General features: G+C 37.1%; 1 protein-coding gene across 1 annotated transcript in view; it reads left to right on the forward strand.

The window, feature by feature from the left end:
- The first annotated feature begins 10921 nt into the window (after positions 1–10921).
- The window catches only part of Atg4c (autophagy related 4C cysteine peptidase), a 94901-nt gene continuing 93518 nt past the window's right edge, over positions 10922–12304 (forward strand). Inside the window, exon 1 of the mRNA XM_071617907.1 lies at positions 10922–11011. The gene's annotated coding sequence lies outside the window, so the exon portion shown is untranslated. The remainder of the gene's footprint in view (positions 11012–12304) is intronic.

The following is a 12304-nucleotide window of genomic DNA, read 5'->3' on the forward strand; positions in this document are numbered from 1 at the left end:
CCCCTTGTTTTTTTTTCCCCTTTCCCCTCACTTCCTCTTGTATGTAATTTTGTATAACCCTGAAGACACTCAGTTTTTTCACAGCTTTGTACATGTGAATGTCTGCAAATGACTTGGAAAGAGCCATGAATATTGATTTTGAGGTTGCATACAATCTTTAGCAAGGTGAATTTGTACATGCAAAATTTGTGAATAATAAGAATCAACTGTAATTCTAAAACTTATCTTCATGAATATACCATCAAGTCAGACCATCACAGTATTCCTATTCTGCTTAAGATATGGTCAAAATCCATAATTACAAACACAGGAGACAACAATTTATCAAGAGTGAGGTAGCAGCTGGGCATGGTGGTGCACACATGTAATCCCGGCACCTTGGGAGGCTGAGGTAGGAGGATCCCAAATTGAAAGCCAGCCTCAGCAAAAGCAAGACACTAAGCAACTCAGTGAGACCCTGTCTCCAAATAAAATACAAAATAGGGTTGGGGATGTGGCTGAGTAGTCAAGTGCCCCTGAGTTCAATCCCCGGTATCAAAAAAAAAAAAAAAAAAAAAGTGTGAGATACCAAATATGAAAATTTAGAAACCCAAGAATATCTGGAAATAAAATTGTACAATGGGGAATGTGAAATAAGAATTTTGAAAATCATTTTTAAAATAAAAGAAACAAAGGAGAGAAAAATAAGATAATTTTAAAAGACCAGGTGGATTTGAAGAAGACCAGGCAGAACTTCTAAAATAAAAATATAGTCAATTTAATTTCAAAAGTCATTGGGGACCTGGAGTAGCTCAGTGGTAGAGCACTTGCCTAGCATGTGTGAGGTACTGAGTTCAAACCTCAGCACTACATAAATAAATAAAGAAATAAAATAAAGGTATAGTGTCCATCTACAACTAAAAATATTTTTTAAAAAGTCAACAGAGGGCTGAAGTTGTAGCTGAGTTGTAGAGCGTTTGCCTAGAATGTGTGAGACACTGAGTTTGATTCTCAGCATCACATAAAAATAAATAAACAAAATAAAGGTATTGTGTTAATCTACGACCATATATTAAAAAGTCAGTGGAAAGTTTAAACAGGAGACTAGACAATTGAAAAAAATTAGTATATTTGAAAATAGAAGAAATGACCAACTTTAATCAATGCAGAAATCAAAATAGAAAACCACAAAATAAATACAAATTAAAGTCATAATTCTTCCCTATATACATATATATGCATGTGTATATATGTGTTATAGCAAAAATGAAATATTTGGCTTAATTATCTTGATATTTTGTTTTGAAAAATTTTCATGTTAATAATTGTGCTTCTGAAACGTAATTTTAATTGGTTGTATTATATTCCATTAGCATATTATAATTTACTTTTAGTCATTCCCTGTATTAACTATTTCAGTGGTTTCCAAACTTCTGATTTAATAAATACTGCTGTGCTGCATATTTTTGTACATGTCTTCTGGATTGTTTATTAACATGGAATAAATTTTTAGACATGTTATACTTGAGGTACTCCATCCATTTTTTAACACATTAATACATAAATGCATTAATACATATTTCATTTGACTTTTAGGGAAGTTTCCCCATTTGCATTTTATTCAATGTTGTTTAAGAGTATCTAGTTCCATATCTCTCTCCAATGGTGGGGTATTAGTGTCAGTCTTAAATTTTACTGGATATTAAATGACATCTTTTTGCTTTAAAGTTCATTGCTTTAAGTACTGTTGGGGTCATAAACATCTTTTCATCATTCAAACACTGTAGGAAGTGATGGTGACACTAAGAACACTCATTAGGTGGCAATTTTAATGAATTTATTAGGTTCAAAGCCTGACCTTTAAATCCTTGTAGGTTTGAAAATATGTTTCCCCACCTTAACAAACAGAAAGACTTAAATATTAGGTTTATAGAGACCAAAATAATCATTAAAATGGTGATTTGTTAGTTTTAATGAGAAAGTAAGTTGTAAAGAGAGGAAAGAACCATGGAAGTAACAAAAGTCTGGTGAGGGATGAAGAAGGCTTTTCTAGAGGCTTTCATTTATTGAAGCAGTAAATACGCACCGAATGTCAATTATCACTTACTATTATAAATTATATCATAAAGACAAGAAGCTTATGATTATAAATTTAGTGTTAATTTTTAATGTTACTGTTTTTACATTTAAAAATGAAGAATTAGTGTATTATTTAACCAATGTTTACTTTTTGCAAAAAGATTGAGACCTTAGTTGGCTATGATGGTTTTACTTCATAGAGTATTTTAACAGCCTGTGTAGATTTATGTGGAAGTTCTTACACTGTATCTATCTCATTTTAAATAAAATCATCTGAAAAATGATATCATTGTTTTAAATCCATGATTTTAAAGCAGATAATCACTACAGAGGTTTTAATTAAGTGGTTATGAATATGTTAATGAATGCTAACTTCCACCAAATTTCTTTCTTTCTTTTTTTAAAATAAATCTTTACTCTTCTAAGTTGTTATTTATTTATTTTGTGGTGTTACGGATTGAACCCAGGGCCTTGTGCATGCGAGGTAAGCACTTTACCAACTGAGCTATATCCGCAGCCCCTCCACCAAATTGCTTACTATTGTGTGAACAGTATGCAGTTCTCCTTTTTCAGTATCGAAAGGAACAGTTTCCTTAGGTCATCATCTACTTTTCTGAAATAGCATATTCTTATTTTTAGAGACGGTTATTCTGTTGCATCATAATTCCAAATAAATGCAATGGATTACTATTCATTTACTTTAGAACAATAATTAGTACAATGTATTTGGTATCTGTTACACACTCTGAGCTTTACATTTTATCCTTCTAGTAACTTTTCAAAGTTCTAGGAATCACACGCAGATCCAAAATGTACAGCAGAATATAGACTCCACTTTTTTTTCCAGGTGGTGCTTTTTACAAATTGTGATAAAATACATATGACATGAAATTCACCATTTTAATAATTCTAAAATGCATAGCTCAGTGGCATTTAGTAAATTCATGATGTTGTATAACCATCACCACTATCTATTTCTGGAATGTTTTCATTACCCCCAAAAGAAGCTCCCTAAACAATTATTCTTTATTTAAAATATATATGTATATATATATATATATATATATATATATATATATATATTTAGTAATATATATTTATATTTAGTAGTAGGTGGACACAAGATCTTTATTTATTTATTTTTATGTGACGCTGAACTCAGTGCCTCACACGTGCAAGGCAGGTGCTCTACCAATGAGTCACAGCCCCAACAATTATTTTTTTTTTTAATTTTTTATTTGTTCTAATTAGTTGTACACAATGGTAGAATGCATCTTGACATATCATACATAAATGGAGAATAACTTCTCATTCTTCTGGTTGTATAAACAATTATTCTTTATTCATTCTCTCCAGGGTACCTGAAAACCACTAGTCTGCTTTCTGTCTCTATGAATTTGCCTATTCTGGATATTTTATATACATGGAATCATACAATGTGTTGCCTATTATAAAGGGCTTTCACACAGCATGATGTTTTAAAGGTTCATCTGTGTTGTAGTATGTATCAGTACCACATTCCTTTTTATAGCTGAGTAACATTTCATCATATGGATATATCACATTTTAATTATCTATTCATCTGTTGATGAATATTTGGGTGATTTCCACTTTTTGGAATAATGCTGCCATGAATAGAACTATAAAGGCAGTGGAGTCCCTATTTTTAATTCTGTATATGTATATGCAGGAATGGAATTATTAACCCACATGGTTGTCTGTGTTTAACTTTTTGAAGAATTACCAAACTATCTTCCACAGTGACTTCACCAGTTGAGATTCCTATCCCCAATGAACGAGGGTTTCAATTTTTCTGTATCCTCACCAATATTCTTCCCTCTTTTTGGCAGTAAGGAGGATCAAACCCAAGTTATTGCCAGATCCAACTCATGAATCTTTACTTGTGTAAAATAAGAAATCTCGAAGACTTCTTCTATGAGTTTTAACTCTTATGTTTAAGACTTTGATCAACCTTTAGTTAATTTTTGTGTACAGCATGATGTAAGGGTCCAGCTGAAGCGACTATGCTTTGGCATACAGTGGTATTATTTTTCCTTCCAATTCTCCTTTTCTTTCTCCTTCATCTTCTTCCAGTACTGGGGATTGAACCTGGAAGTGATCAGCCACTTCCCACCTCTTTTCATTTCTTTCCCTCCCTCCCTCCCTTCCTTCCTTCCTTCTTTTTTTGAGATGAGGTCTTGTTAAGTTGTCCAGGCTGGTCTGGAACTTGTGATCCTCCTGCTTCTGCCTCCCAAGTAGCTGGGATCACAGGTGTATGTCCCTGAACCCTTCCTCCCTCCCTCCCTCCCTTCCTTCCTTCCTTCCCTCCCTCCCTCCCTCCTTCTTTTTTTGAGATGAGGTCTTGTTAAGTTGTCCAGGCTGGTCTGGAACTTGTGATCCTCCTGCCTCTGCCTCCCAAGTAGCTGGGATCACAGGTGTATGTCCCTGATTCGTTAGGTAGATCACAACACATGCCTTGTGATGAAGACAGGGTAGGTATCACTCCCTTAACCTATGAGAAGGAAGGATGAGTTCCATTAAAGAAGGATATGAGTTTTTACACTCTGCTGCCAAGACTCATCAAAGATATACACATACAGGCTAGCGTGAAACACAGATCTATATAGAATTTCTTTTATGAAATTTCCAGGCACTACCCAAAACTACTTTATGTTCTTGTCATCCTTGGTTGACATCTTTCTTTTTGTGTTCTCACCTGTGCTTGACTTTTCTCCTTCCAAAAATCTTTCCATTTCTTCTTTGATTCTGTCATTCACCACATCTTGATTCTCCTCAGAATTCTTGCTGTGCCTCCTTCTTTTAAAAAATAGCGACTATCCCCTGAAGATATTATCTCTGCAACCTTCTTGAATTTATGTTTTGCTGTATTTTGGGGCCTCATTTATTCATGAATACTGGACTCAGAAATGAGTTCAGTTCTCTCTTCATTCTTCAATGCTACATCTAAAGCAGTACTCCCCAGCTCTTAGATAAAAACACTTGTTTCTTTGAAGGATTTCATGACATTTGCACACACTGATATCTACCATACCTCATATTTGTCATCTGTTGACTTCCTGGTTATTAGCTTAGTTGCTCACCCCAATGGCTCACAATATTATCCATGTCGATGGTTTCAACTGTCATTTAAAGGTGATTAGTCCAAAAGCTATATATTCATCTCAACTCTTCCTCTTAAGTTCCATATACAACTGCCTGTTGGGCATAGTCATCTGACAGCTTTTAAACATCTCTAACTCAACATGTAGAAAAATGAAAAGCCAGAAACCTAGAAGTCTCCCTTGATTCCTTTTCTCACTCCCATCTCCTCTTGATTCAATTATCTTAACATCTTCAACTAGTATTTTGCTCTTTCCTTATTCCTATTGCATTTCAGATCTCCCACTTAAAAAAAAAAAAACTAAATTAGAAAAATTAGCTTTGCCAACCTAATCCATTCTGTCTACTGCAACCAGCAACCTAAAATGTAATCTGATTATGTGACTCTTTAAGTGATTCCCTTCATGTTCAGGTTAAAGTTCAAGGCCCACATCATGGTACATAATAGCTCCATTCTGTCTTTCCAGGCTTATATCATACCATTCCCCAATCCAGCTATAATGAACTCATTGGTTATCTTAAACTGGTTTGTCTTCCTCTTCTGCAGCTGGCTATTTCTTATTTTTATCATTTAAGTCATTTCAGGAAACTCCTCTTCTGGGGCCCCTCAATTTGAGAGTAACAAACCTTTCTTGTTCTCTTAATATATTGTTTATACTTCTATCACAGCATTTGTCACACTGTATTGTCAAGCCATAAGCTTCGTATCTGAATTCTCTTCATATTCTCAGAACAATTGTGGGTGTTTAGTAAACATTAGTAGCTTCAAAGAGATCCTGTGCTGAATTTCAAGCCCAAGGTTTGCTTTGTAGCACTTGCTGAAGCATGGCAATGAAAGGAAAAGGAATACAGAATAATATTCATAAAGGAGGAAACGTGAATTCACTGAAGATGCTTTCAAAAATCAGAGGGATCCCGGGCATATTTGCATGCTGAGGTGAAGGGGGCAGTGGAGAGAGACAGAGATTGAACATATAAGAGAGGGATAGAAAGAAGTAAGGTCACTTGGAAAGGAGAAAAGGTTTTCACCAAATTTTCTCTAAAATAATTTTTTAGCCTTTAGAAGTCTGCAAGTTATTCATCTCATCAAGGCTCAGTTCAGCTTACCACAATATAATATTTCCAATGAAGCATTCAAGCTACACGTTTACTTATTAAATAGATCATTCATCTTTTTTGAGTCCAGGAGGAAGATGGATAAGAAGTATACTTTGTAGAAGTTAATGATTAAAAGTTTGCTTACATGGGCTGAGGTTGTGGCTCAGCAGTAGAGTGCTTGCCTAGCAGGGGTGAGGCCCTGGGTCCAATCCTCAGCACCACATTAAAAATAAATACATTAATTAAAGATATTGTGTGTGGGGGGGACTGGGGATGTGGATCAAACGGTAGCTTGCTCACCTGGCATGCGTGCCGCCCAGGTTAGATCCTTAGCACCACATACAAACAAAGATGTTGTGTCCGCCAAAAACTGAAAAATAAATATTGAAATTCTCTCTCTCTCTAAAATAAAAAGATATTGTGTGGGAGAGCAACCTCACATGTGACTGAGTTACTCCCCAGCTGGGTGTTTTGAGGTGTCCGGTAGCAGATGCAGCAGGACTTCCCTACCCTTCTTGGGTTCGAGAACTGCTAAGAGCCAAGTATATGATGCATGGCATTTTTGGTCGAAAGGTGACGCCAGCTAGCCATTGAGATGATATGATTATGTTAAGATTTGCATTCATATGGATATTGGACTCCTGCTGTTCACCTAGGCCGGCTACGGGACTCCTGGAGAGTTCCCATTGGTTGGGGAAGTACAGTAGGAGGGAGTTCCGGGGGAGGAGCTCTCTCGGCGGTCCGAGAGGAGGCCGCGTGTGTGGAAAAAATCTTCCCGGGCGGTACCGGACATTGGCAGCAGTTTCAGAGAATAAACTTTGTTCCTGCTTGAGTGGCTCGTGATTTTGTGCCCAGCCAGACTGCGGCAGAGAACGGTTTCTGTGTAGAAGTGTGTCTCTCCACTACCCCAGGGACCCAATTACCTCACCTGACCTTGCAACACTGCCCCCTTTGACCTTCATTGGATGGGATTTTCCCCAGAATTTAGAGTTCCCCAATAAAAGCCCACTCCCAAGCATGCTCGCTCTCTCTCACTAGCCTCTCCGGTAGAACCTTGCTTCCCCTTTGGGGAGCTTGAAGCAGAGAGTTCGAGGAGCTGTCCAGAAGCTGGTTTAAAGATAAAATTGTGTGTCTGTGTTTTATTTTGCAATTCCCTGAGAATTTCCCTGCGTGACCAAACAATTAACCGTCTGCATCAACTAAAAAATAAGTATTAAAAAAATAAAAGTTTATTTACAAAAAGCTGGTGCTATATCACTCTCTATGTTACTAGAATAACTGGCATGCTTTAAAATATGCCAGTGCCTGGGATAAAATGATATTTGGAAATCATACACATGCCTGCATGTGTGTGTATGCATACACACGCACACACACTCACAGGGAGAGAGAGGGGAGGGAGGGAGGGAGGGAGGGAGAGAGAGGGGAGGGAGGGAGGGAGGGAGGGAGAGAGAGGGGAGGGAGGGAGGGAGGGAGGGAGGGAGAGAGAGTGAGTGAGAGAGAGAGAGAGAGAGAGAGAGGAGAAGAAGAAGAAGAGGAGGAGGAGGAGGAGGAGGAGAGGGAGAGAAAGAGAAAGAGGGTAGTAAATTCTGACTGATAAAATATTCTGGTTTTAGCAGTTATTGTATACTTGAATTACTAATTTGTTTAAAAGCTCAGGTATTAGAAATAACTTACATTAAAGCACAATGGAGGGCTGGGGTTGTAGCTCAGTGTTAGACCACTTGTCTAGCATGTGAAATGCTGGGTTTAATTCTCAGCACTGAAAATAAATAAGTAAAATAAAGATCCACTGATAACTAAAATAGTTAAAATAAACACAGTGGAATATTACTCAGCCTTAAAGAAGAATTAAATTATGGCATTTGCCGGTAAATGGATGGAGCTGGAGAATATCATGCTAAGCAAAACAAGCCAGCCCCTCAAAATCAAAGGCTAAATGTTTTCTTTGATATGCTGATGCTAATTCACAATAAGGGGCGGGGGCACTAGGGAAGAATAGAGTTACTTTAGATTAGGTAGAGGGGAGTGAAGTGAGGGGAGGGGATAGGGGAATAGGAAGGATAGAGAATGAAACAGACATTATTACCTCAAGTACATATATGACTGATGACCGATATGATTCTACAACATGTACAAAAAAATGAGAAATTCTACCCCATTTATGTATGATATATCAAAGTGCACAAATGAATTCCTACTATCATGTATAACTAATTAAAACAAATTTTAAAAAACACACAGCATGAATGAGGAGGGAGTTTCTGGTCCTCTGTCACCACTGAGAACTCCCATAAACACTACTAGTTCCTCTGTTTAAACACACTAGTTACTATTTTTAGCACTGAGAGTGACACAAATATTTAAGATGCAGTTCTTGACTCTTAGAAGGCATGTTAACTATTATAGATTTCCAATTAACCGAGTGTACAAGTGATTATTAAGTTAATGTTAGACATATTTTACTTTGTTTTCCATTCTGCTAAATCTCCTCTCTCCACTTTTCTTTTTCCTTTAAATCTTTCTTAATTATCAAATTTATCTGGGCTTCAGAAACAGCCCAGAATGCTTAGAGTGCTTTGCCCCTAGGAGTACTTATTATTTATTTGTTAAACAGTTTGACCAGTATTGACTCTGGTGTAGATGGCAATTGGCTGAATTGGAACGTCCAAAATGCATTTAGAGGAGAGAACAGTGCTGAGTATTGCAGCTGCAAGAATCTCTAAAAACAAAGTCTGTTACATAAATTATGTACTCTTTAAATGCTCTTCCACGTTCATTTCACAACCCATCATTGAGACTGCTTTAGAAATATGTTTATCAAATATTTAGCACATTTTAAAAGGTTCCTTAATAACATCACTAATAAGTGGATACAATTATGTGTTTGTCTTCTACAAACACTTATAAATATCAGATAACCTAATTATAATTTATTAACACTACCTTTGAATCACTCCAATGAAAATGTTCCCTCAATGCATTCATATTGTTTTGGTGCACAAGTATGGAAAGCAGCAGATTGTTTTCCATGATCATAGATTTTAAATATTTACTTGCTAGTATTGCATAATTTATCACACTGGAGTTGGAAAGCAGTTTGTATGGTAGCTGATACTGTCAGTGTTATAGAATGTAAGATCCCTCTGTGACTTGCATGTAAAGTTGTAAAAATGAAAGGTATTCTACTTCCTTTTTCTTTTAAAAAAATATTTTTAGTTGTACATGGATATGATACTTTTATCTTATTTATTTATTTTTATGCGGTGCTGAGGATTGAACCCATGCCTCACATGTGCTAGGAAGTGCTCTACCACTGAGTTACAATCCCAGCCCTCTACTCTGTTTTTCTAACCAGTTAAAATTTATTTTGCTATAAATCCATAGAAACCTAAAGCTTATGTTAGTCACACAATTTAATTTTGCATAATTATCACATAATTATTTTATGAATCCAAGCTTTGTTTTTCATGGCCTGTTAATATAGTAAGTTAAAAAAAAACAACCTTATTCTTGTCATCCAATTATTTATGGAAGTTAGAAAAAGTCTCCAGATGGCTGTTAGATGTATGTTCTCTCTCTTAAATAATCAAAAGAGTTCTGTCCGTCTATATATGGAACCACAAGCTATGTAAATAGGCAAGAAGAGGGTTACTTTGCTTGCTCACTCTAACAAATGTTCTATTTGTTATTTTGTACTCTGATTGGTTATTTGATTGCCCCCAGAACATGAATGAAACATAAATAGCTCTAGTTAACCTAGAGCTGTTTTTTGAGAAAAATAATGAAAATAAACAAATTCACATTTAAAAATGGAAAATAATGATTCAAGTTTAATCTAGAATTTTTCAATTCTGCATTTTGGAAGGTTTTCATTCCCATGTGGTTTCATAGTTCTGACGTACAGATTTTTTTTTTTTTTTTTTTTTTTTTTTTTTTTTTTACTTTTGAGTTTCTACTATAATTTCCTAGGTATTTTAGGAGAATGTCTGGCAGTCGTTGCGCCAACAGAATCTGCAGTACTGCAAAACCATATAGAATTTTCTTTTTACTATGATTTAGTCATTCCTTCAACATCTTTTAAAAGTGAGCCCTCTTCCAGACTGTTGTGTTTCAATCCTTAAAAAGAATATAAAGATGGAAAGTGAGTGCGCACGTACCTGGGTATTTTACCTAACCTAGAGTCCTAACTATAGCCTGGCTTCAAGTACCCTTGCAACAGGTTAAGACAATAGTGGTATTTTTATCACAATGTGGCTTGGTTAGAGGTCTAAACTGTCGGACATTGAGAATGAAGGGCGCGGTGCATACTGGGTCTTGTAGTTCTTGAGCCGAAAGCAAGCGTGGTGTTGCATGGCATGCTGGTAGTTGAAGTCCACTTGTTCAACAGGCATTTTTGACAGCTGTAGCAAGGTTTAGTCCATCAGAGAGACACTGCTTATAGAAGCCTTCTCTGGGCTTTGCCCTCGTGGCACGAGTGATCAGCGGTTGCTACGGGAGGCAAACCGGTGGGAAGGCGGGACGTAGGAGGCCAGCCGAGCGCAGGCCAGTGCTCCTCGACGCTCTTCGCCAGGCTTTGCCCCGGAAGTGGCTGATCTGCAGGCTCGCGGCAGAGGCTGTTCCTCTTACTACGGTGGCCGCGTGGCCGCAGAGCTGAGGCTGCGGCGTCGAGTTTGGAACGTCTGCGTGCAGCTGCTTTTGTGGCGGCCGTTGCTAGAGGTGGAGCGTTTCCTGGGTTGGTGGCTCCTGCACATTTGTACAGTTCTCGGGTCCTTCTCTTTCGGTGAGGGGTCGGCTTGAGGCGAGGGGAGTCGAGAAGGTCGGGAATTAGCGTCTCTAACTCCCGAATGGCAGGGTTTTCTGGGGGGCCTTGCCCCAGTGGAGACCCTATGGCCAACAGTTGGGTTCTCCGAGGCGTTGGCGCCTCCCTCCTCTCCGCTTTCCAGTGTCATTTGTCTTCTGACTCCTCCTTGCCCTGTCTTGGGCTCTAAAGACAACAAACCGTAAGCCTTCCTGTGGGCAGCTCTCTTTCATTGCGGTTTTTTATTAGGTATTCCAGGCACGACCTTGTGCCCTGAGCTGTCTCATCTGTTTGGCCCCTTCCCCGTGCCCATTTCTCTCTGGGGAAAACAAAAACAAAAACAAATATACACACAAAAAACTAAATTCTTAAGATCTCATTTTCTCATTCCTATTCCCTGTCCCCTCTTGTGGTCTTTGTCACTGTTTCAAACTGTAACACATTACCTTGGGTATACTGATGCCTTTCTATCTGGATATTAACGTTCACTAATTTTATTTGAGTTTCTCTTTTGAGATTGAAGGTTCAGAATACACTCTTAACATTTGATGACCCTGAGTTACAACGGCCAATTCTGACTTTGCTTATTGAATTTATTTTTATTTTAGCTTCTTTGGCTTACATTTTCATTTTGTGTTATTTTCCTATATGTGGTCCGCTACTACCTTAGACTTGAGGAGAATACCTTGTCCTACAGCCTTTCATGTTTAAATGACTTAGATGGGAATTTTCATTTGTTTTCCGTACTGTATGTCCCAATGGATTTTTTTTTTTTTTGCAGTGATTTTGTGTCAGTTGATAGCACTTAGATGCGCAAGGGAGTGGTCTTTCCTTCTTGCTTGTGATTTATAATTAGATTATGAATCATTGAAAGTACTTAGAGGAACTGGAAAGGCTTTAAAGGAAAAATCTATGTCTTTTCTGAGTTTCAAATTGATAAAGCTTTTTCCTGAACAGTGAAGGGGTTCTAATTAGTCAGGAAATCTGGTGCTGTATTGAATTGCTGATCAATTCACTTGTTATAAAATTTTGAGAACTATTTAAAGTTAAAAAGCAGAAAACATAAGAAGTTGTATAATTAGTAAGTTTTAAAGCTATTTACTTGGTGCTCTTTTTTCTGTGAAATGGGATGTACATATGTTGAAAAAGGTGTTTGTGATAATTAATAAGTATTTCTAGATTTGGTAAAGGGCTTTGAATACTATTCACTAGTGTTTTGTAGACAAA

The sequence above is a fragment of the Marmota flaviventris genome, chromosome 10 (genome assembly GCF_047511675.1).
Source record: "Marmota flaviventris isolate mMarFla1 chromosome 10, mMarFla1.hap1, whole genome shotgun sequence".
NCBI classification, from domain to species: Eukaryota; Metazoa; Chordata; class Mammalia; order Rodentia; family Sciuridae; genus Marmota; species Marmota flaviventris.